This window comes from Monodelphis domestica, chromosome 5, assembly GCF_027887165.1.
Source record: "Monodelphis domestica isolate mMonDom1 chromosome 5, mMonDom1.pri, whole genome shotgun sequence".
In the NCBI taxonomy this organism is placed as follows: Eukaryota; Metazoa; Chordata; class Mammalia; order Didelphimorphia; family Didelphidae; genus Monodelphis; species Monodelphis domestica.
Genome location: NC_077231.1, coordinates 189155437 through 189182253, shown reverse-complemented (window position 1 = coordinate 189182253; position 26817 = coordinate 189155437). Strand labels below are relative to the sequence as shown.

The window sequence follows — 26817 nt, the reverse complement described above, 5'->3', positions numbered from 1 at the left end:
TTTTATCCTAACCAAAAGCAATAAATTCAATTTCATATTTTCATTAATATAGCATGCTATAGTTTACATATGCTTTATAAATTATTCACATCTGTTTTGTAATAGAAGAGACTATAAGTTTTCTGGTCTATACTTTCACTAAAATGACATAGCTTTCAATGAAATTATCTTTAATCAAAGGAGACTACTTATTATTCTTCTATTTGTTTTGCTTTTCTTCCCTTTCAGCTCTCATATTTCCAGTCCATCTCAACTGATACCAAACTCCAACTAACCATCCTCTGCTGATACTCATCATTCCATGCTCTTGTTTGCTTGTTTTTTTTTTTTGTCTTCTCTACATCTGGGTGTCCTCTGTGCCTGAGAACTTCATTGAAAGATGAGCATAGTTTTTCAGGAGGATGTTGAGTGAGTGAGATCTCTTTCTGAATACAAGACTAGGTCTAGGCAACTGTCACACTGTATATACCTTTGGGGAACAACAATTGAGCATGATTGCAAGTAAAAGATTCTGAAAGGAGTGACAAGCTTGTGAACATGAAAAAGACAAACAATAATTCTATTAGGACAAGGAACTTCTAATACCGAAAATATCTTCTCAATCATGGTGTTTGAAGTAGAATACAGCTGTGGAATATTTGGTTCTTTTAATACAGTTGGGAAAGATAATTAGACCAGAAATCAAGAAAGGTTTTCTGCCACTTTCTGGCCTTGGCCTTGTGAAATTTATTTCACAACATTGAAAGATTTCAGCATCTATCCTGATCAATGCAATGACTAATCACCATTGCAGAAGTCTGATAATGAAATGTTCCCTTCCCTCTCTCACTACTTGTCAGAGCTGTTAGACTAGAAACATCGAATGGGGCATACATTTTCAGATGTGGACAACGTCTTGATTTGCTTTACTTGGACAGCACTAATTTTGTTAAAAACAAAAAGGTTCTCTTGGTAGGGATAGCAATAGGTAAGAAGTATTAGTGATGCTAAAATTAAAAAAAAAACACTTATAATAAGACCAAAAAATGAAGCTGTTTAACCCCTCTGAAACTGAGTTTCATAATTTGTATAGAGGGCATAATAACACCTGCTCCTTATCTTTTGTAGACTTTTTACAGGGATTTAAAGAGAAAAAAAATGCATTTTAAAAGATTTTGAAAAACATAAACAGTATGAATGCAAGAAAGGCTAGACAGCTTATTTGTTATGATGAGCATAAGTTACATGTGGCTAGGGAATTAGAACATTAAGTGATCTGTAAAACTGCTATGAAGCAGATGAAAGCAAGGCAAAGATAGAAAGCAATATGCTTAGAAATATGAGGGTGATTTACATAAACCTAAAAAAAAGTCTTGGAAAATTCTATTCATGTTTTATAAGTGGCCTACTATCATCAGAAAATCAATAATTAATTGCTTCATCAATGCTAGGAGAGTGATTTTTAGAAATATAAGATATAGCTTTTATTTTTAGTAAGAGTTTAGTCCCAGATAAGAGTCTGTGTATATAACCAAATTAGTACCAGGATTATACTTGAGTTATAATTTCAATTGTGTGTATTGTTATATCAACTTTATATTTGTGTTATCATATTAATCATAAATAAATTACTATGTTAATCCTAAATTTGAATCCATTTTATAATATACTTATAGCAAACCAATTGAAGTAAGAAGTTATAGTGATGAGAAGGCCGTCCAAAGGTCATTGAAACCAAAAAGACCAGAGATGGTCTCAGAGACCAGAAAGGAAACAGTCTTGGAAACTGCAAAGATCTGACATGGTCTTTTGGGTATTGGGGGTTTCTCAGAAAGAAACGACAGATATAAAACTATAAAAGTGTGTATATTTAGCCATTCAAGGTCTTAAATTTTTGAATAGCAAAGAAACCTTTAGACCACTGGCCCTGTAATAAAACCAGATATTTGCCGAGACAGATCTCCCATCCCACCACCACTCTTTTTTTTTTTATACTGCACAATCTGAGACATCTGATCAGCTATAATAATAATAACCCAAATTCAATTAAAAACATTTTCTAATTATTCTTAAAGACATGTACTTAAGTTATTTATGTCCCTCAAATTCAATTCAGTAAATGAAAAGCAACACAATATAATGAATGCAGCATTGGACTTGGAGTCAGAAAGACATTGCTTTAAACTTGTTCCTCATAATTCTATTTAAATATGCATACCATTTCAATCTCTGAGATTGAGCTTTCTTATCTGAAGAATAGAGTGAACAGTACCTACAATACCAACCCATCTGATTGACAGAAACATAATTTTCATTTTCAGATTTGGAAACTAAATGTAAATAGTTGGATAGTTGTGTTTTGCTTAAATTATTTTAATTAATTAAATCATTTTTTTTCCTTCCTGTTATTTAAAAAAATAAAATCTTTATGGAAAAGATGAAGAATGAGCCAAAGCTAATTCCTAAATTAGTAATTAGTTATATATAGGAGGTCCCAAAAATCTTATTGAAGTTTTAATCTTTAAGTTAAAATTGCCCTAAGATTTTTGGCACCCCCTGTGTACATATATGCATGTATATGCATATGTATGTATGTTTACATAGATATTTATATTTTTACTTACATTTTTTCTTTAAGTTGAATTCATCACTTTTTTGGCCATGTAATGGTTAAAATGGGTGGTTGCCAAAAATTGTAATTAACCCTTAAGTCACAAAACTGTTAATAGCTTGATTTATTAATAAGAAAAAGAAAATAAAAGAGAAATATAGAAAGGAGATGAAGCATTTCCTAGCCTAATAATCTGGAGCCTAACAATTTAGTGTCTGTCTCTAAATCTCAGCCACAGAAATAACATCTTCCCCCCCCTTCCCTCCCCCCTTTCCTCCTGGGTCTCATATTATAAATCCTTACTATTCCCTCTAGCTCTCTTACATCACTCCCCAGGAACCAATCACAATTCTTCAACTAGCCTGGCACCACCTGGGGGCGGGGAGGGGGGGCAGTGCCTATAGGATCAATTCCCTGGTTGCTGATTTACCCAAATTCAAAACAAATGGAAAGGAAGTCTAAATCTCTGATTGATCAAATACAAGTACAAATTTCCTTCTCACAATCCCTTCTGTGATTCTATTGGCAGATGAGCATGTTGAAATCTCCTCAATTGAGGTTCTTGGGATATTAACATACCTAGTCTCCCCAGTGAATCATTTCAAATAACCACCTTATAAGGATTGTCCCACTAGAGGTGTATAAACATTGCCCCTTTTAAGGGGAAATTACAGCAACTTGGGAACAAGAGGGAAATAAAAAAGAAAGAAAACAAAAAAAGGAATTGGTAGGCGCATTGACAAAAAGCTATTTAGGGGGCATTCCCTTTTGGCATAAGAATTTACATTCAAAATAAATGTTTTCAACCCCCTTCAGTTCAATTCATTGAACTTGATACAGCATGTGGTTTCTGCAGGCATCTCCATGGCACCCTCTTCAAAAAAATTCACCTTCCCAGGCACTAGCTCCTAAAATTCCTCCAAAAGTTTTTCAAACTCTGGATTTTAGGACAAGCATACAATTAAAACCATACAGCCAGAAATGGATAGTATACTTCATGACCTGTCTCATGGAATCCTGACTAGTCTCTGAAGCATTGATCAGAATTCTTAAGACTTACAAAGTTTTTGCTATAATGTTCCAACTTCTGATTTTGTTGTTTCTTTATAGCAGTCTTCCTTTTTTTTTTCATTTTCCTCTGCTATGCTAAAATATTTGAACATTTTTCTTTCATGATTTCTTCAAATATGATATCTAGGCACATATTTTTGGTCATAGCTTTCAGATAATCCAATAATCCTTTAATTATCTCTCCTGAATATGTATTTCAGGTCATTTTTTTAATATGAGATTATATTTTCTTCTATTTTTCAATTTTTTAACTGTTTTAATACTTTACAGCTTCATAGATACACTAATTTCTGTTTAATTCATAAAACCTTTAAATTGCTTTCTAAGGTTCTACTTCATATCTCTCATTTCTTTTCAAATTCTGCCCTCTGTTGCTCTCATTTTATTAACAACATAATTTTAATCTTGTAAAATCTACCACTCTTTAATCATTTCCTCTATAGTTCCTGATTGATTTTCTGTGATTTTATTTATTTTTTTCTATTGTAATTTTGAATTATCTTTCCTTTCTTAGGTCTCTTTGACATTGTAATAACTCTTTTTTTTTTGTTTGTTTACTTTCTCATTTTGGAATTACTGGGATAAATTAGCTAGACAGAGTCCCAGTCTATGAGATAGAAGACTGGAATGGTTAAATGCCTCAGATTTTGTGTCTAGAGAATTAATCTGATTGAGAGAGGACACAGCTTCAACATTTAGCAGGTGCTCCAAAAATATAGGGTCCTTTAACATTCATAGGATCAGTCTATTATCAGACAATGGGAGGGATTAGCCTAGCCTTCTCTAGCATCCTAAAATTCTGTCATTTCTCTGGTGACTTATTTTAATATCGACAATTCTAGAAACTAATTTAAACCCAATTTCATGGTGGTAGCAATTTTGTAGATGATGAGGTTTATGGACAGCTTGAATTGATTTACTTTTTAACCCTCCCCCCCCTTCCTTAAGGGTATCTCTGGGAATAAATAATTTTGAAAGGAATGGGTAAAGACACTTTTACCAATAGAATCCCAGGAATAGTGTATGATTTAGGGATATTGATCCTGGGAGTAGAAGCAACAGCTGTTATAAAAGATAATAATAGAGAGGCTATGAAACCTAGAAGGAGGAATGTTTCAGGGACATGGCACTTCCTCCTCATTTTCAGTGCCCTATTAAATGATCAAGATAAAGGATTTCTATGGTTGTGTTTTCTAGAAGCTGATAGTCAATGAATCAACATAGTCCTCTGTGAACTGAATTTTCATGCTTCACATGCAACAAATTATGAATACATTTGAATGCTTGAGGGAAAGGAGCAGAAATGTAGCTAGTAATAATGCTTTTCAATGAAAAATTTTCAGAAAAAAATATAATCTATAGCTTGCAAAGATAGGTGGTTGAATTCCATTGGAAAGGATGAAATACCACAATGCCTTTTATTCTTCTCTTTTTATCTGTTTGTTGCTTTAAGAAAAAGGATTCTTAACTTAAGATCTGGAAACAATTTATCAATCTAACTCACTTCTAATCTATCTACCTTTCTATCTCTCTGTACATATATAATAAGGTTATGCATTACTGTATCTAATACAATTGTCTTCTCTTATAATTTTATGTATTTGTAATTTGTAAAACAATATAAATATAAATATAAATATAAATATAAAAAACAAAATAAAATTTGTAAAACATTTCTACATTTAAAGGCATTATTTTGAGAAGGTACTAACAGACTTCAAGAAAGTACCAAAGAGGTCCATGACACAATTAAGTTTAAGAATTACTGTTGTAATGGCAGAATCATAACATTTACTTTCAAGTGTCAACATGGACAATTTTATACAATTGGTAAGAGGCACTATGGTTTAGTGGCTACAAATCGGGTTCAAGTCTAGAAGACTTGGGTTCAAATCTTATTTCTGACATGTAGTGTATGAATGACTCAAGGTAAGTCACAGGGTAGGTCAAATTTCATTAGTTTATAATTAAGGAATAATTGCTAGTCTATATCAAGAGAGGAAGTGTTCTCACTGAAAATCTTCCAAATAGTTGAAATAATTAGTTACTGGCAAAACATGAAGTAAAACAAAACACAGTTCATTATTTAAATTCCCTATAAATATATTAGAAGTCCTCAAAAAAAAAGCAATTAATTAGTTGATTAAGTAGAAAGGTGAGAGAATTTCTACAGAACTCTAGGCTAGATTTGAGTAGGTCCTCAACAAAACAATAGGTTTCTACTACTAGCACTACACTAAGCCCTTGTTACCTGGGAACCTTATCTGCTGATTCTCCTCAGTGCTTTTCCTGTTTTTACTTTGACTGTTGATCATTAAGTCATTTTCATTTAATCTTTCTAAAAGACTGGACCAGGTTAGTTTCACAAAGATATTCTTGATTTTCATAGTCACCCTCCTGACAATCAAAAGAAAAAAAAACCTACAATTGTACACTTTCAAAAATCTTTTCCTTTCACAAGAGAACTTGGTTATGTAAGGAAAATAAATCATTGCTAATGACTTCTCCCTCTCCTTTTATTCCATTTATGTAATAAATATCAAAACAATATTTAGCAAAATCTGATGCTATATCTATTATATGCATCATTTGTTCAATTCAATTCAATAAATATTCAGGTTATCTAAAATACACAAGGTACTAAATTATAGGTAACTTACATGAACTTCAAAATTTGTAAAACATTTTCTCTCCCTTCTGTCACTGCCACCACTTTAATCCAAGTGTTCATCACTCCACAGATGGATAATTGATATAGTCTTGTAGCTTTTCTGCTTACCTCAAGTCTCTCACCACTATGGTTTATCTTGCACTCAACTGCCAAGTTAATCTTTTTAAAGCATAGATGAGCTCTTCTAGAGATGAATGAAAGGATAATTATAAGGAATATTGTAGGGATAAGGAAACTATAGATCACGTAGAAAGAGATTCTTAAACTTTCTTCTGCATTATGGATCACTTTGGTAGTCTAGTGAAATTTAAAGATTCCTCACAATAATGTTTTTCAGTATATAAAATAAAACATAGGCTTTTACAGAGAAAATAAATTATATTGATATACAATTATGAAAAATGTTTTTAAAATTCAAGTACTTTGAGCAAAATTAAAGAACTAGAATAGGGAAAAATTTGAAATTTGAAAAGCCATTCAAATTTGTACAGAAACATGACATAATAGTGAGAGTTGACTTTCATTATTGAGAAAGCTTTTAGAATTTGCTCCATCTTTTGTCCTTATCTCTGTCTCTCTACCATAAGTAATGAAAAGTGAACAATCTTTAAGAAAATCACTAACAATAAGACAAATGAAAAAACAACAACAAAAAACTTATACCCACCAAATAAGCAAAGATGACAAAAGATAAAGTCAAAGTTGTGGTATGGAAGTACAGGGTGGCCTGAACACCTCAAATCTCTAGAAAAATCCCAGATCAAAAGAGTATAGGAATTTCCCATGCCTGGACCTCCTGGAGTGCTGGGATTAAGGAAAACTGGCCCTGATTCAAGCAAAGGGTCAAACTGCCTAAAAAAAGTTGATTCACAGAGAGATACATTTCCTTCTATTTTAGTAGTATTTCACCATGCCATTTGATGAGTCATTAGCACTGACATGTACCTTCTGTTTGCATCTTGAACATCACTAGATGCTCTAAGATATGAAAATCACTTTCCTTTATGATCAGGGCTTAACATGCCATAAACAAAGAATAATTTTGCTTCTCCTCCAGACACCAAGGCACCTCACATGGGAATGTCACTGAATCCTCCATGTTTGTCTCCCTCCCCACCTTCCATTGACAGTCACACATTCTCTGTTACTTTAAGGTATAAAAATCCTGGACCACTTCTCCTCAGGGAGGCAGAATCTTCCTTAACTTGCCTCCTGGCCATTCGCTCAATAAATTCCTCTATTATTATAGTTTCCTTGGAGCCTAGCAATTCTTTAAGAAGGTACCCTCCCAAACCAGATAACGTCAAGCTCTCCCACAACAGTTGGAGAAGCTATCAGAAGGCAGGCATGAAATATAAGGTGTCAAACTTTGAACTGCTCTTGTTGTAACCCCTGCCCCAATTTGGAATTATGTTGCTAAATTGTTCATATATTTTGACTCAAAATTCTCACTGTTGAGGAAATATCTCAAAGGCATAAAAGATAAATAAGAAAGTCAAACTGTTATATCCACAAAGAATTGGGGAAAATTATTGAATAATGGCGGCACAAGTTGAGGCATATTTATAAATACAAGAAATTCAAAGTAGCATCAAAAAAGCTGTATGAACAGATAGAATAAAGGAGGCATAATCAATAAAATGTGCAGAGGTGGTAGGATGAGCAAAAGTACTTAGATACTCCTATTTGCCTACAAATCTATTGTATATGTTTCTCTATGACTGAATGTAGAGATGATTTCTTGGTAGTTTATAAACTTTCCTCATATTCTCTGGAAAGATATATCAATGGACGTGTAATTTTTGAAATTCTTGATGTCTTGTGGATCTCTGAAACTCCAGTTAAATTCAAAACTGGCAAAATAATTCAGTGTCTCTCTTTCTCTGTCCTCTGTCTCTCTGTTTCTGTCTCTCTGCCTTTTTCTCTTTTTAGTCTTCCCCTCTCTCTCCCTAATCCTTTCTCCTCTTTTTTTCTCTTTCTTCCTTTCCTTCACTCTCTTTATCCTTCCCTCTCTTTCCTTCTATTTTTTTCTATCTCTCTTTTTTCTTCTCTCCATCCTTCCCTTATCCATGGAGATACTTCCCCTTCCTTACTTTCAATATGGTTAGACTAGAAAGGTGTGTTTTTCACACTGTTTACAAAGAGAAAGTAAACATTTAAAAGCAATGTAAGGGAAATTGTCTTTTTCAACCTCATAGAGGGGAACTCAAGAAGACAAAAAGATTTTATAATTGCTTCCTTGGGGACTATAGTGTTTTACAAACACAGCTTCTTTTCCCAAAATGACCCTGTCAGTATGACCAAGCAGACTCTTTATGAGAGTCCCAGCCCCTTCCTTTGTGCTGCTTCTAATCATGCTCTTGCCTTTAATTCCCCATATATCTTAGTGCACATTCTTTAGGTCCAATAAGAAGTTTAATTCCCTTCAAGTCTTTCTATAGGAATAACTGAATTGGCTTTTTAAAGGTCATCTAGAGGTATGGTTTATCATTCTCCATTTTGCCTTTTTAATTGACTCTGAGATATTTCCTTTTATGGCCAGGTCACAATAGTTAAATAATGTTTTCAACTACTTTTCATTTATTAGATTCTGAGCCTTTAAAAAATACTTCTTTAGATTACAAAATAGTAAACTAAAAACAATGTAAAATGATGGTTTATATTTGTAATGATGAATCTTTTCCTCAGTGAAGAAGCATTTCTTTCCTTTTCTTTAAGAAGTAGACAACTATACATATGAAATGTTGCTTTTATTTTCAAACATAGCCATTATATTAACTAGTTTTGTTTGACTTAATTTTCTTTGTCATGAGGGAACATGGGAACATTCTCAGGGGGTTGGGAATAGTGATTAATATATAGAGAGATAGATAGATATAGATATATAGACATATATATAAACTATGATATTAAATGGAGAAGAAAGAATATATGAGAAATATGTTATGAAACTTGAATCAACAGCATTAAGTTGTTTACATGGGAAGGGCAAAAAGAAGGAAAGATTAAAAATAACTCTGAGGTGCTAAGGAATTGTAAGTATGGTATTATTAAAAGATAACATGCTTTAAGACAAGTTATTATAGGACTAATTTGTATATACTGACTTTAAACTTACTCTCAGAAAAAATAGATCATCATTTTTCAGGCTTTTCAAAATATAGAACAAGAAATCACAACTACAAATAGAACTTGAGAGTCAACTGCATGGAACTCAATGAGAATGATCTAATCAACAAGAGAAAGAGTTAGAAGAAAAAAAACCACCTGTATTTATAATGTACTCAAATGAAACTTGAAATTAAAGGAGCAAACAGAGAGGTAAAAAGAGTAAGAAGAAAATAACTTTTTATATTAGTGAAGGAAAGAGAGACTTTTAAGAAGGAAATATTTCAGAGGAAGACAGAAAAGTCATATATCATAGAACTGAAGAATAAATAGAAGAAAACAAAAGAGAGGCAACCAGTGTGGACAACTACAATTTCCAAAAAAGTTTTGAAACAAAGGGGAAAAAAGATATATGCTTCTTAATTTGGGACCCTTAAATATGTTTGTATTTAAAAAGTGCTTTCAGATAGCAGTCAGAATTGGGAAGGTTTCCATGGAGGTAATTCTGGAGTTCTAGAGTGAGTTGAATGAAGGCCACCACTCAATACCTGCATAACCTGGGGCAAGTTACCATAAGCATTCTAGGTCTCACTCTTTATCTCTGAAATGAGGAGTGGTGTCCCCTTTGTCTCTACTACAGTCCCAGGGATTGTTAGATTTTCTATGCCCTAAATAGTTTTAAAAATCCTAACAAACAGGAATATCTACACCCCCACTTAAGGATTAAGTGTTGAGGAGGATGGCCTATGAATGACATGTGCTAGCAAGTGACAAATGAGAAACAATTGACAGACCCCCTGGGCTGTCCTAAATCAAGCTTAAGCTACCATTAATACATGGGAGACACAGGAAGTGATGTAAAAAAGAGTCTATATATTTGTGTCACTTCCTCTTGCTGGTCTCTTTGGCAGTGGAGGCATTTCTGGGTCTTTTGTAGAGATGTGACTCTGGCTCTTTGTACAAGGCAGTGTTTTGGAATTTTGGTGTCTTGGCATCTTGGTGTGCCTGCAGCTCTTGTCAAGGTTTGGTGGTGAGCATCCTTGATGAGATGATTGGGAGAAGCTCAGTAGCATGGGTCAGGTCCCTGAGCTCTCTCGGAGTTTAGGCTGATTCCTTTTTTTTTTCTTTACCTTTCCAAAAACACTATCCTCTTAGGAAGTCGAGCTAGTTTTTTTTCTTCTGAGGAGGCCTTGTGCCTGAGTTCTCTGAACTCCCCTTGGCTTAAGCCAGGCCGGAGAAATCTTATACCCCTTTCCCTCTCTCTTCTTCTTAATTCTTTCCCTCTATATTAATTAAACCACCATAAAATTCCCAAACTGACTTGAGTAATTTTATTGGGATTGAATTAAATCCCTGGTGACTATTAGTATAATATATTAGTCAAAATCCCTAAATTTACCCCTTACAGGTGGAACACATAATACTCAGCATAGAAGTAGGAAGTTAGCCATTTATTCTGAGATGTATGATACTATTTGTGCAATCATTTTATGAATTTGGGGTTTTGAACCTATTTTGGCAGAAACAGCATAACGTGAAAGATGCAACACTTGCCATAGAGTCAATCAATGAATATTTATTAACCATTTGCAAAGTAGGGTGCTATTCATTGAAATATCTAGTTTCTAATCCTGATTCTACCACTATTTGGGCATTGAGAATGATTTGAAAAAATAATTATCTGAGATGATTCTTAAGGTTTCTCATCTTTATGATAAGAATTAAGGGTTTGATGGTATCTTAGATCTCTTTTCAATCTAACATTCATTCTTTGATTCTCTGATGTAAAAAGCCTGATTTCTTATAGGTGTAGTCAATTTATCACACTTATCCTTTTTATATTAAAAAGAACTCTATTAAAATATAGAAATACCATAATTAATACTTATAACAACATCTTAAAATAGTTGAGAATGAATACAGCATGCCAAATTCATTTTTTGAGATAAATATTGTCCTGATACCTAAACTATTAAGGGAGAAAATAGAATAAATGAACCATAAATCACATTTAGGAAGAGATTCATTTTTTAAAATTGAGAACTGTGATTTAAGTGTTAGATACCTACTTTCAACAGTACAGATAGATCACTTTAGTATAACATAATCTTAAAGAGTTGAAGAAATAAGTGACTTGACCAAAGTTATACAACTAGTATAAATCAGAGGAAATACTTGAAAACAGACATAACTTGAAGGTACTCTGATCCACTTTGCTAAAATACTTATTACTAAAGAATATTTTTATAAACTTTAAAATAAAATCTTATTAAAAAGACAGCAGCAGTATTCCAAAAAGCATTCATTATGATCAAGTGAGATTTATATTAGGAATCATTTAATATCAGTAAAACAGTAAGCTGAATTAATCACTTTACATCAAAACAATAGATGTATAATAAACAGAGAAAAGTATTTCTTAAAAATATACCACTCACTGCTGATATTAAAATATCTAAAAAGCTTAAGTATGAAAGGGTAATTTTTAAAATTGATCAGAAGAGTGTCTCTAAAGTAGAAAACATTGGAAACTTTCCACTAAAGACAGAGATTTTTAAAAAGGAGTGGTATATCCTTCTCCCCACTATTAATTGATGTAATTCTAGAAATGATAGCTTTCAAAATAAAAGAAGAGGAAAATAAAAATATGAATGTCAGCAAAGAGAAGACAAAAAATAATGCTCTTTTGAAAATGGTAATTTATTTTTCCTTAAATTCTCAGAAAAGAAGAAAAAACTATAATAACACAGGAAGCCCTGTTACAAAATAAAACTTTACAACTACAGTTTTGATGTTGATTCAATTTGATCATGTGGTCACAGGGAAAAGGGGTCCTGTATTTTTCTCTTCTCCATATGAGCATACGAGCAGCTAAATGGCACAGTGGAGATATTACCAGGCTCGGAGTCAGGAAGATTTGAGTTCAAATTTGGACTCATACTAGCTGTGTGACTTTAAGGCAAGCCATGTAATCCTGTTTGCCTCAGTTTCCTCATCTATAAAATGAGCTGGAGAAGGAAATGGCAAACCATTATTTATCTTTGCAAGAAATTTCCAAATGGCTTAATGAAGAGTTAGGACTGAAATGACTGGAAAACAACAAATATTATAAAAAGCCTCCATTCCAGTGTTAAAATTAGAATCCTCTTTGCCTTCTTTTACCCCAGCTCTCATGGAATATTAACCAACAGAACAACATAGTCTTTCCTATTTCAGATTCCTGTTGCCAAGGCTAGACTAGAAAGTATTTTTTTTGCCACCCTTGAAATCAGCAAACTTCCTCTGAAGCAAGTGTCTTACAGACTTTGAATCTAGCAGAACTCTTGTTAGTATACAGAGTATATTATAAATATCTATGGAAAATGGATTGTATTACTTGCCCATAAAATCTTTCCTTCTATTTATACCAAGTAATACTTCTCTCTACATTTGTTTGTAATTTTTATATAGGAAAAAGCGTTTATTCTAAAATGCAAAAAAATGTGTTTTCTTGCCATGATGGATATTACTAAAAATTTACCCACACTTAAAGATTACTAATTTTCAACCAGTATGGTTGTACTATTAATTCATATAAGTCCCCAAGACTCCCATATGATTTCATAAGATTTATTTTGATAATGACTTGTGAAGGTGAAGCAGCAGAAATGCATTTTAAAATAATCTTTGAAAATTGATTATTAAGGGAACTATTAAGGACACATATTAGACATTCATCTATATGGAAAGTTTATATATGTATATATACATATATATGTATGTATGTATGTATGTATGTATATATATATATATATATATATATATATATGCTTTTTCTTATATTCCCTATGCATAGCACAGACACTGGCATATCCCTGGCACTTACTAATCTCCTTAAGAAATGCTTTGGATTCACAGATTGACTATATAAAGTGCTCTTTAAGGATAATGTTTAGGTTTTCATACATGATTCTGAGAATGATTGTCAGAAAAATATAATTAGTAAGGTATGATGAAAGGAAGCCAGTGGGCTCAGTGGATAGAGAGCCATGCTTGTAGATAGCAGCTCCTGGGTTCAAATAGGGTCTTAGAGATTTTCTAGCTGTATGATCTTGGGCAAGTCATTTAACCCCACCTGTCTAGTCCATATGAATCTTATATCTTGAAACAGATACTTGGTATGCATTCTAAGACATAAAGTAAGGTTTTAAAATAAAAGATGTGATGGACCGAATATTGGGCTAGAAGGTAGAAAATACCTAGTTTCAGAGCCTATCACTATCAGTGCCATTTGATGTTTTTGGGCAATTCATTTCACCTACCTATATATAAACTATTTGATAAAACACGTCAACAGAATTTTAGAATCATGTAATTATTCTGGAAATCAATACATAGAGCCTATTATTAGTACATTATTTAGGTCAAAACTAAAACTGATAAAAATAAGTAGTGGATTTACTATACAAAGTAAAATAATTTTTTATATAAATATAACACATAAACATAAATATTTTCTTATAGCCTCTCAGACATATTAATATTGGCTCTCTACTAGTTACCTCTGATTTATAATGCATATAAGAAGATGTATAATTTACATAGATAAAATCTCTAACCACTACTTGGAAATGATAACTCCTGGTAGTATTTTCTTCCCACTATAATTGTTCAATATATTTTGACTAATTGATACAATAAAATTGCTTCTGTGTTTCAGTATGACTGAAAATATCAGTACTCTACCTATAATCCTTGAAACACTGATAACAATGATCACTGGTCTTCTGAATAGTGAAAAAGGCTATTATTACTTGAATACTTCAATGAGTCTGTAATTTCATTGCATGAATAGCCCTTTAACTAGAGCGAATAACAACCGTCTAACCTTTACCTTTCTTTAGTGTGGTTGTCCATATCTTTCTATATATCCTCCATAGAGTATCAAATCAATGTCAATCAGTTAACAAGCACTTATTAAGCATTTTCTAGGTACCAATCAATGTGCTAAGTGCTGTGGATATAATGTGCTTCTAAAATATTTTATGGATACCTGAAGAGCAATCTGGCTGTGAAGCTGGTAAGCCTTATTCCTGATAAATAAATAGCTGAACTGTTTTTCTACATCATATGTGTCCTCATGTAATGAGGTACATAAAGGCAATGAATTTCATAATATCCCATGTGTTCAAGTCATCTTTGGTAATATAATATATACTGAATATTTTACATTCTTAGGAACCTGCCTATTGAATTATTCTTAACAGAGCTTAATTATCAATTAATTCATTGGTAACTAGAATTAAGGTTGTAATAGCTTGGCTATGAACCACTTAGCTCTATCCAGAAGATTGAGTCTTAAAGGAGTAATAATTAAGGAGACACAAGATGGGATTGATAAGATTTTTTTTTAATTTATAACGAGATATTGGACCACCTTACTCTAACTAACCTGTCCCTTAAAATGGGGCATAATCTCTATTGATGTTTGGATCTTGCCTAAAGCTTGAAATGCAGAAGATGTGATTTTATTTTTAACCCTAAACTTTATAAGGACTCTAGCCAAGAGGAAAAAAAAGTGATTTAATTATTCTAAAAGTTCTGGAAGATGTTTGAATATGCACATGTTTTTTTTTAACTATCTCTGCCTCTCATTTTCTCTCTTTTTTCTCCCTCTCTTTCTTTCCACTCTGTATGTCTATTGGTTAATCTCATAATCTCTCTTGTAATAAGGAATTATTTGAATGATAAATGGTAACTAAAGATGAGAGCTTCTCCATTCCTCCCTTCCTCCCTTTCCTCCCTTCCTCATCCCTTCCTTTTTAATTGCTTCTTCATTGATTACATGACTACATTGTTGTTTCTGGTGAGGTATCTGAAACCATGAGGTAATATCTTCATGGTATACCCTCCCTCTCTTCCCTCCCTCCCCCCCAGTAGAGATTTTTTTAGGATGAAGGTTGAGAGATATGGACAACCTGTTTCAGTTCTCATTTATAAGTTGGTGCTAAAGTCTTTGATAACCACTCCTTCAATGTGAGTAGATGCTTCAATAGCATCCTAGGTGTTTCCTATCTTCCATTACTGCATATTTTGTCATAGTTATGAAGTTGGAGTTTTCTACTAAAAGCTTAGAAGTTTTCTTGTTGTGATTAAATTCCATAGTTGTTATTTTGCCAGAATATTTTTCTGTTTTTCTTTTTATACCTAAGACTAGTATTTATTCTCACAAGGTTCTGTGTTGTATGTTACCCTATGGAACTCAAACTAACCTTGGTTTAAGTCTTACTGCAAAGATGGTATTTGTCATGTTTTTGAAGTTAGAGAATAGATGTGAAATTGTATATCTATCTCCCCTCCAACTTTTTCTTTAATATCTTTCTTCCCATTCATAATCAGTATCTATATAAGCCATGTAATTCAATTTCTCTATAAAGTCTTCATGATTATCAGCTCCTAATCTAGCAAAGAGTTCCTCCAATGATAAACAACTTGTTCTGTGCCCAAAGATCTCATCATTATCATCATATTCATAAGATTTTGATTGTTCTGGTTTCAGATATTTGCTTTGCCCCTTTGTGTCCCACACATCCCAATCTCTGTCCACTTCCTCATAAAGCTTGTAAAATTCATCGGGTTCTTGTTATAGATCACTATTTTGTTCCATTATTATTACACCATCTAGTATTTCTTCCAAATTTGTTTCAGATTCTGAGTCAATGAATTTTGTAATCCTTATGTTATTTATTGGATTTTGTTCAGTGCCATGTAAAATTGTGGCAGATGTTGTTAAATCTGGTTTTCTGTGTTGATCTAACCCTACGTCACTGGCTTTTATCTTACCCAAATCTGTTTCTGGTTGTTTCTCATTGATAAGCTTTAGATTTGTATTTTGAGGTGATAAACTTGATGTTATGGGGGTAACTGCTTCTTGCAAATATGCAATGCTGTTCCTAAAATTCATAAGTTCTACCCTATCATCAGCCTGAAGTTTTTGTTCATCTTCACTCTCTTTTGACTGTATAGAGATAGAAACCTCTCTCTCTATGATGTTATTTCCTGGGAATGAGTTTATTACAGCTGCATTTCCCCCTGTATCATAAGCATGTGTGCATGCATTCTTCCCCACATTACTCCATACATATGTTTCTGGCTTTTATGTAGCTATAGTATTTATTTTTATCGAAACACTCTGCACTTCTTTGCTACCTTCTGCCAGCTGTATGGTTGAACTAGTTAAATCTTCTTTATTTAAATCATTTCCTATGAGATCTTTATCTAAGATTGATTGTACTATATCTTCTACTTCATTGGAAAATGAATTTAAATCATTGCTATGGTTAATCTCATATAATGTTACTTGGCCAGACTCCCCTCCTCCACTTGGAATGTTGGTTTCAAGTCTGTCATTTGAATCCTTGGTTGTCCTATCAGTTGCTAAGTGCTGCATTCTATTCATATCTTCAAATTTATCTGTTATTCCACCTCCATTATTTTGAATATGATTATTTTTTTCAAATGTAATTTCAGCTTCATTTTCATTAAATTTTTTATTTCTAAATTATTCACTTTAGGATGGAAACTTTCAGCTTCTGGATTCAAACTAGATGTTTTTTTTTTTTCCTAAGGAGATCTGTGCCATATAGCTATTTGAAGAATTAAATGTGTTTTGTGGGTTTTCATGTAAATCTGTAAGTGTCTCCAAATCATCTACAGCTCCTTTAATCTCATTAGAAACAGTAACCATGTGCTTTGCTTTTCTGCTACAGTCATTTTGCTGCATGGAACTGGAATTTTGTTTCTCTGAATCTTTTACTAACTCCTGTTTGAGTTTATGTGAATTTTTCTGGCTTTTTCTTTTACAAAATTCAATCTCTGTGCCCAATCTACATGGGGAAAAAGTTTTCCAAGTATGTTTTCACTTGATTTCTACTTTTTTCATGAGAGGTTACTATACAGTTTCTCTCTAAGTCTCCTACCTCAGTTTTTATTTGAGAAATGATGTTTTTAACTTCTTCATCAAGCTCTTTTACTTGTCTCTACCTGTCACTTGATCGTTTACTTGGTTTGCACTTCTCAGCACTCACAGATTCAATTTCTTGCATCACCTTTTCATTGTCCCTTATCTGTTTTCTCTTTCTTTATCAGCTCAGGGTTAGTTTTATGATGTCTCAAATAAAATACTCTTTCTTTTCTCTAAGATTAAGTAAGAGGTTTATTGGGGAAGAAGGGAAGGATAGGGAACTGGAAGGAAAGAGGGTTTGAGGTTTAAGAAAAATTCTTAGTTTGGAGGATGGTGGAATATAGTTTAGTTTGGGAAAATGGGCTGATAGGTCTGGAATTTCAGGCACTATATCACAGCAGAGAAATCATAGAGAGTTTGACTTTGTCCTTCTTTCCTTCTGTCTCAAAGCCAAGAGACCTCAGACTCCTTTCTGTCTCAAAAGCCCAAAGAGACTCCTCTCCTTTTTGTCTCCAAAGGAAAGAGAGTCCACACTTCAGTTGGTCAGATGTTTTTTTTAAACAGTCTCTCCTGGTCACATTCCAAATAGAATGTTCTTGTTTAAATGACAGGTCAGCAGTCCCAGCTACTCGAGTTCCACTGCAAACCATTCCCAGTTTCTCACTTCCACACTCTTCTCTTGGTTTCAATGTTGACAGACACAGCAGCAGGCTCTGTTCTTCTGGTCTTAGGACTCAGCAGCAACTAGGATTTCTTTTAATTTCTCCTTCGGCTTTGCTTTGGTATCTTCATTTAGGACAAATTTTAGGACAATTTAGGACAAATATTAGTCAATAATCTATGCCCTCACCTGCTCTGAAAAAAATATTATTTTTATCTGTAGGGTTACTCTTAAAAGTATAACTTCAATTTACATGCCATTCTAATTAGCATTCCAAAGTTTAGGCATTTGAATTTTTTTCAATTAAATATGCTCTCCCTTCATCAACAATCATGTAAAAGTGTCAATTTATTCAATGAAATTCAACCATATATGAATCCTATTGTACCCTACCTTAAGAACCTGAGTTATTGGCTAGACTTGAAGGGCTAGAGCATTAGATAAATTTCTTAATATATCCCAGAGAATGTTGATGTCTAAAAAATTGTGCTTTTGTGGCACTGAGGGCTTAAGATCAAAGAATGTGATGCATAATTTCCTGAATTTTAATGAGTCTGATAACAATTTTTTTCCTCACTGTCTCAAATCATTTGCTGAGCTGTGGGCCGAGCTTATTGTCTTATTTTCAGAGTTTTGCCCAGGTACACACACAGAGACAAGTCTTTATCTGTTTGTGTTTGTGTGTGCTCTATAAACTTCTCTTTGATGATCTCTATGAGAGAAGATAACCTTTTGCCTTTCTTCATAGCCATAGTGCAGAGTGCAGTATCTAGCTCCTAGTAGGAGCTTAATAAATATGTTATGGACTGACTGACTGACTGACTGACTGACTTATAGAAAATATATTTGTTCCTAACTGACCATTAGACAAGATGCATTAACTGGTGAAATATATTGAATGTGATGAGAATGGTTCATTATGGATATTGTAAAATCTATTATTATATCTCTAATAATAAAAAAATATCATAGTTTAGGAAGTTTATTAAAGATCATTAGTAATCAAGGAATAAAGAGGATACAATTAAAAACCACATGCCCATTGTAATGGGTATTGGGAAAGGATGGGGGTATTGGAAAAATAGGGGATAAATGGAAGGTCTGTAGTAGGGTATGGAGGAGTTGAAGTGTAAGAGTTAAAATGGTTGAGGTTATAAAGTGTAGTGATTAAAATAGTGGAAGATATAAATTGTGATAGATATAAAGAGTGGATGAATAAATTGTGACCGCAGAAAATATGTTTTCACTACAGTGTCTTGTTTTTAAATCAATATATAAGGTGGCCGCCAGGGAAATATTCCCAATTATGAAATATACCCAAGTCAACTGGGTTTTATAGAGATTTTAATTAATACGATGAGGAATTAAAGAAAGAGAGAAAGAGAGAAAAAGGAAATAATGAGAAAAAGATAAGCTGGCCCTGGTCAGTCCTGGCCAACCCAGGCCTAAGCACTAAGAGAAAAGATCAGTCAGTCCTTAATCACTCACCACAAGATCTGTCCAAGCAAGGATTCTAGTGACACCAGGCCAGCTCAATCTCAGCTGACTTCACCAGCTCAATCCTTAATCTGAAATGTCCCCAAGAGAGTCTCCAGAGAGACCCTTCAAGGCAGTCTTTCCCAGCTGACTGTTTTTGAGAGAGCTTTTCATCTCCTTTTAAAGAGCATTTTCTCCTTTGTCACCTCCCCTAAATTCTTACATCTACCAATCACAGTAGATGTTTTTCAAAGGACAGACCATTCTTAGTTCACACCTAAGAAGGTGTGAACTTTTGAGTAATTCACACCAGGAAAGTTCTGAGTAAGTTTCTCAGCTCTTTGTTCCTTGTAAATTCACAAGTTGCTTGACTTTTATAGGTACTTAGCACCCCTTTGTATTAGTTCTAAAAATAGGCATAGCTTAAGAACTTTTTTTGTCTTACTATAAGTATGGGTTTAAGTACTTTTCATTGTTCAGCAAAGAGTTTTCTCCCCTAAAGCAGTCTTAAGTACAGGTGGAGTAGAGGTCTTCACATTTCTGATCTAAGTAGAGTTCTCACATTTTAGATCTAAGTAGCTTCACTGTTTAAAATGTTCCAATAGGGAATTGTCCCAATGGAAAATTCCCCAATGGGGAATTTTTTAACATTCACAAGTCTGAGAAATTTCAAGATTCACAGAAGGGAGAGAGGGAATATTGCTGCTGGGGCAAAGGAGAGAGATGCCCCCTGCTGAGAGGAAGCAGCAGGGGTCTAATAAGGATGGTTTGTCGTTGAATGACTGAACTGATGTTCAGCTCCCTCTATGCCCCAGAAAAAAAACAGTCCACTTATCTGACTGCGAATTCAAATAAAATAAAATTTAATAACCAGTTTGGATAGGAGAGGTATCAGGAAAGAGGCGAGGGATGCCCCTACATAAGGTTGGAGTTTTCCCTGCTTCAGAGTTGAGGCCAAATCTCAAAGGCTGGTGGAGGGTTTCTCCCCCTCCCATTTACTCTATATCTGTGTTAGCTTTGTCAAATTCAGAAACTTAGTAGTAGACATAAAGAAAACAAGAACAGTTCTAACCTTCAGAAGCCTGTGTCTTCAGGCTGAACAGAGTAGAGGTACTCCACTCCAGACTGGGCTGAAATGAGCTCCTCCCTCCTTCAACACTAGGGAGGAAGCCCACTCGGGCAGGAAGGAAGTGCTAGTCACAAAACCCAACTGCCATCCCCAGTTGCCCCTTCCCCCACCAATTGTCAGTCTTGTTTCCTTTCCACACCATGGCTGGCTAGCCATTTAAAAAATCCCTACTCACCACCATCACTGCTGATTGCTATATCATCCCCCCAAAAAGAGAGTGTGAGAGGCATTGCCACCAGTTAAATACCAAAAACGTGATCTCGCCAATGGGGAAATGCAGGGGAGATTATAGGGAATTTGGGGAAATACTAAGGACTTCTGGGTAATGAAGTCAAAGCTTCCAAATTTCCATTTATACATTCCCCCCCTGAGACCCAAGGAAGACTAGTCTCTCCAGTGGGTCTTATAAACATAACAACTTTGGAATTATAATAATTTGATGATAAGAGGAAAAGAGAGAAAAACCAATGATTGTTAGATGCATTGACAAAAAGCCAATTATGGGGTAGTCTCCTACACATAAGAGTATACATACAAAACAAATGCATTTAAACCCCACACAGTTCAAATCACCACACCCCAAATTTCACTCTGGATCTTCTGGTGCAGTGTGTTATCTGTGAAAGCATCTTAATGGTTTCTTCTCCAAACAATTCACTTTCTGGATTTAGAGAGGTAGCCTGTTTCTTATCCTAAAATTACTCTCAAAAAGAATTTGCAATTTAGAATAATTATACATTTCCTCCAGAAGAGGGTGTTGAAAAACACAGGGATCACTTAGGAATGCATGACTGAGTTATGAGGTATATAAATCATTTGGCAAGAGAAATAAAAATATTTTAAAAAATCCAAATAAAAGAGAAAAGATAGCTTCTGGATGAAATATAGACTATTAAAGTCTTATGTGTAAAAATTCTAAGTAAAAGAAAAATACATCTATAAAAGTCCCTGAATCAGGGCCCAATTAAAGTAATGTCTATCCCACAAGTCTGAAGGAAAAATTGTAATAATATTTCACTTACCCATTTGCAGCCAACACTACACGAGTTGCCATACTATAAAAGATAAAAAAGGACTGATAGTGAAGTGTCATTCTTTGGTCTGATTTTTACGTATTTTCCCAGGGATCCTGGAGACAGAATAATTGATGTTTACGAATTTGATATAGAGAATGTGTAACAAGGAAGTCCTGCATCTTAACATATGTCAAGGGCTGCAACCTCAAGTCTCACATATGATCAAGTTCTTGAGCTCTTTGCACAGAATGTCATCAATCCATGTAGGATTGGTTAGGTCTCGTTGACCTTGGGCTTGATTGGCACTATGCAAGTAGCTTTGTGCTTCTTTGGCACTATGCAATCGCTCTTTTGGAATTCTCTTCTGGAATCAGACAGAATCATTAAGCAAAGTCCCATAAATTTTTTAAACAGTCAATGGCATCATTTTTATAGTCTAAAGCTTTTGGGGTATGCATTGACATTAAGGCAAATATATTTTAAACTTATATTACCGCAAAATCAAAAAAGTTAAAGAAAATTTCAATACTGGTAATATGTGCTTCAAGTACAAAAGGAGAGAAAATTTAAAAAAACTGAAATAGTATATTACACATGCAAGCAAAAACAATAATAAAAGTTTTAAAAATAAAAAAATTATATATAGCTTATAATCATTGACACACTTTGTCAGGTAAGGCAAGGTCGAATACAAAGGTTTCTCACCAAAATGAGATCCATTACCTCTTCAAACCTGGCCATGATCCACTGTGAGTGAAAAGCAAATGATTTCCACAAAGTAACAATTTTTTAAATAAAAAACAGTAGTACAGCATGTAATGCATATTCAAAAGTGTCAGTATCCCCAAAGTTATAATAGTCCATTTGATCACAATAGCAATCAAACCCATTATCATATTCACGTAAGTTGCTGTATGACATTTAAAGAAAAAAAAACCTTAGAAGCTAATGGAAACTTGTCATAACTTTTTCATGTGTAGCAATGTTTCAACCTTGTCTGTGATATTTTAAAAAAATCTATTACTGTCATCATTACAAAAATATTGCATAGGGATCTAGAAAAATCAAAATCTCCATATTGTTTATGTTGGGTCTAAGAATGTCACGAAGAATATGGAGATCGTTCTGGTGAAAGGGTAAAGTGAGCTGAGGCATTACAAATGAGAAATGCCCCTATTTTGGGAGCCATCCAGAGCTACTATGCCCTGGATTCAACTTCCCCCCTCCTTTGGTATGAGACTGTAATGTTCCATTGGGAGGTTGGAATTATAACTGTACTTCACTTCAGTAACTAAAATGAACCTTACCTCCTGTTAGAGGCAGACAAAATGATCAGAGTTGTTGAAAAAAGTCTAAAATTCATATTTGAAGATCCCTTAAAATCAATTTGAGATATTTAGCTCATTAAATTTACCAAAGGTTATTATACAATTGAAACCAATTTTGATGAAGTCCATCCATCCTCTATTTGACAATTTACAAAGCCAAAATGGAAAAAAAGCTGTTTTTTTTTAATATGGGCTTATTCAATAATATTTGTTCAGTATAGTTAAAGGGGAAAAGCAACAGAATATATACAGTAGTTAAAACCCAGTACATTAAAATGATTCAGTGTAACAGGATAGTATTGAATACATTAAAAATGAACTGAAAACCAACAAATTTAAATCTTAAAACAATTAGCAAAATACAATAAAATACATGGGCTTTTATAAAACATTGGAGTCTTAAAAGGCTCAAATATTTTGCCTCTAGTCTCCTTAAAGTTTCTTTTTTCATCAGTTGAGATTCCTTTTGTCAGTACTGTGGGATCTCCCATAGCAAGTGAGAACATGGGTTTTAGGTATCTCAAACTGGGCAGCCACAAATAGCAAAGAGTTGCAGGGAGATGAATTTCTCCCCTGAATCTCAGGTAAGATAAGTAAAAGGATCAGTGCACTCATGAAAAAAAAAACCTAAAGCTGGAAACTGTTTGAAATAGGTAACACACTGCTCTTTCATAGAATACCCCATGCTTGTAATCAACTTCCTATTTGGAAGAGTGTCTTTTTTCTCCCCCACCTCCACTTCCATGTCCCCTGCCATGTGTAGGATAATTGTGGCCTAAGGAAAGGACACACCAGTTTCTTACCATCTGCCCTGACTCCTAGTTTGTTGGTGGCAGCAATCAGCAACAGAGGTAGGAGTTGGGGTCCAGTTGGAGGCCATTTTTAGGAGCAGAGCTGGAGATCAAGAGGAGGATTTCTGGAGGTCAGAGGCTGGGGCTATGGCCAGGCTGGATGAGTAATCAGGGTTGGGGTCACCAGGAAGCAGTATAAGCAATGGTAGAGTCAGCAGGCAGGAATTGAGGAACTCAAGCAGATGGGCAAAAATCCTCAAACTGAAAACAGCCAGGCCCATAGGGAGGGCAAGCAACCAGCAAAAAAGTAGGAAAAGAAAAAAGGCAACAGTTCCAAAGAGAGTTCGTGTTCTCTCTTAGTTTGTGAGGGTGGGTGAAAAGCCTTGGCAAGAGAAATGTGGCTTAAAAAATCATCTAGGCTACCTTAAAAAAATTGAGAGGTTTTTTTTTCTAGTCCCTTTTGGTCACCAACTGTAAAAAATTAAAATTATATCTCTAATAATAAAGATATTATAGTTTAGGAGGTTTATTAAAGATCATTAGAAATCAAGGAATAAAGAGGACACAAATTAAAAACCACATGCCCATGGCTGGTGAGACATTTTTTAAATCCCCACTCACCACCATCACTGCTGATTGCTAAATCATCCCCCAAAAAGAGAGTGTGGGAGGTGTTACCCCCATTAAATACCAATAATGTGATCTCACCAATGTGGAGACACAAGAGATATTATAGGGAATTTTGGTAAATACTAAGGACTTCTGGGGAATGAAGTCAAAGATTCAAAATATCCATTTATACAATATTATTGTGGGATCATTGTGGCATTCCACAATTTATAGGGATTGACAGTACTTTAGTAAATGCTTGGTGACCAAAAAATATGATGCGCAAAATTTCATGGACAAACTGGAAATATCCATAAAGAATCCTCATCTACTTAGACATTGAGAAGGATATCTTCCAGGATCCTGAAAAAGAAACCCTCTAGCTTGGATATGCCTAGACATTTAAAGTCAATCAAGACAAAACTTAGGAAATTATGGAGGGAAAATTTCAATGTGATCTTATGGTTAACATTACTTTTGTCTTCTTATTCTCAGAATCAAACACAATATTTTGTCCAACTATCTAAGAAGGTCTCTGTTACATGCTCAGAATACAGAAACAATCCCTGTTCTGAAATCTGAGAAGGCTTCTAACTAATCCCCTTTGCAGATGATACTTGCTAATTCTTTTTTTTTTCTTTCCTTGTTTACATCTGGTTTATTCTTTGATTTAATTGATTAACTAAATGCAGAGTCCAGGTAAGCTTCACTCATACATAAATGAGGTAACTGATTTTAAGAAAAAGAAGGCTTTCTTTTTATCCCCAAAGGACACAAAGTGGCACTCAAGGCTAAAGTTTAGGTCTTTTGGTTCTCATTCAGTAATCATAGTATGCTATTAGGTTAGGCCACCCAGCAAAAAAATTTTTCCTGGGCCAAGAAAAGATGGATAATTAGATGTTGATTTTGATGATGATGTCTATAAAGTTGATGTTGGTGATGTTGCTGCTGCTGCTGATTATGTTGATGACATCAATGATGTTTATGATGATGTTGATGTTGATAGTATTGTTGATGATGTGGATGATGTTGTTGAAGATGATGATGATGATGTTGTTGTTGATGACATTGATGATGATGTTGATGATATGGATGATGTTGTTGAAGATGTTAATGATGTTGTTGTTGATTGTGTTGCTTGGTAATGCTGTTGATGACTATGATGTTGATGATAGTGTTGCTGATGACGATGATGGTGTTGCTGCTGCTGTCGATGATGATGACATTGTTGATGTTGTTGATGATGTTATTATTGATGATGATGACATTGATGACAGTTGTTCATGACAAAAAATGTTGATGATGTTGATAATGATGTTGATGATGATGATTGAATTTACTGTTGGAGATTTTCCTTCCATTTGAACCTTTCTGATCCTTCCTACTGCAATGACTAAAATTTTCTTGGAGACTGCCTCCAACTTCTTTCACCCTTTTATTATATTGGTTTTCTCCTCCCTACATGCACTTCATTATGAAATATATGTTTACCCCATTTTATCTCTTTTCCAATTTCTCTTAGTATTATCCTCTTTTTTACCCTAAGTTTATATATATATATATATATATATATATATATATATATATATATATATATATATACACATTTGACATATAATCCTATACAGTTTGTTAATGTAACCTCTAAGTATATTTCTTCTAGCTACCCTGATGATAATAACAACTTTTAAGTTACCAATATCTTATTTTCTTATAGGAATACAAATTATTTGAATTTAATGGGTCCCTTAAAAAAAGTTTTTTGTTTGGTTGGTTTTTTCCCCCTTCTTAATTACCTTTTGGTGATTTTCTTGAGTTCTGTGTTTGGGTATCTATTTTTTTTGTTTAAGTCAGGTCTTTTCTTTAGGAGTTCTTGGAAGTCTTCTATTGTAGTAAATGACCATACTTTCTCCTGCAAGAATACAATCAATTTTCCTAAGTATTTGATTCTTGGTTATAGATCCAGTTCCCTTGCTTTCTGGAATATCATATTGAATGCCTTAGAGTCCTTCAGTGTGGATGCAACCAGGTCCTGTGTTATCCTAACTGTGGTTCCATGATATATGAATGGTTACTTCTTAGGAGCTTGTAGTATCTTTCCTTTGGTCTGGTAGTTCTTGAATTTTCTACAATATTCATGGATGTTGTCAATTAGGGATTAAATGTAAGAGGATAAATGTGGCTTCTTTCAATCTCTACTTTTCCCTCTTGTTCAACAATGTCAGGTCAGTTTTCTTGGATAACTTCCTGTAGAATGATGTCTAGGATTTTTCTATGATGTCATTTCTATGATGTCATTATTTTCCAGTAGTCCAATACTTCTTAAATTGTCTCTTCTGGATCAATTTTCTAGGTCTGTAATTTTATCAATGAGATGTTTCATATTTTCCTCATTTTTTTCATTCTTTCAGCATTGTGACTCTTG

At 33.9% G+C, this 26817-nt stretch overlaps 1 pseudogene; it reads left to right on the top strand.

The window, feature by feature from the left end:
- LOC100015700 (eukaryotic translation initiation factor 6-like) overlaps positions 1-25679 on the top strand; it is a 35074-nt pseudogene extending 9395 nt beyond the window's left edge.
- Positions 25680-26817: the final 1138 nt, after the last annotated feature.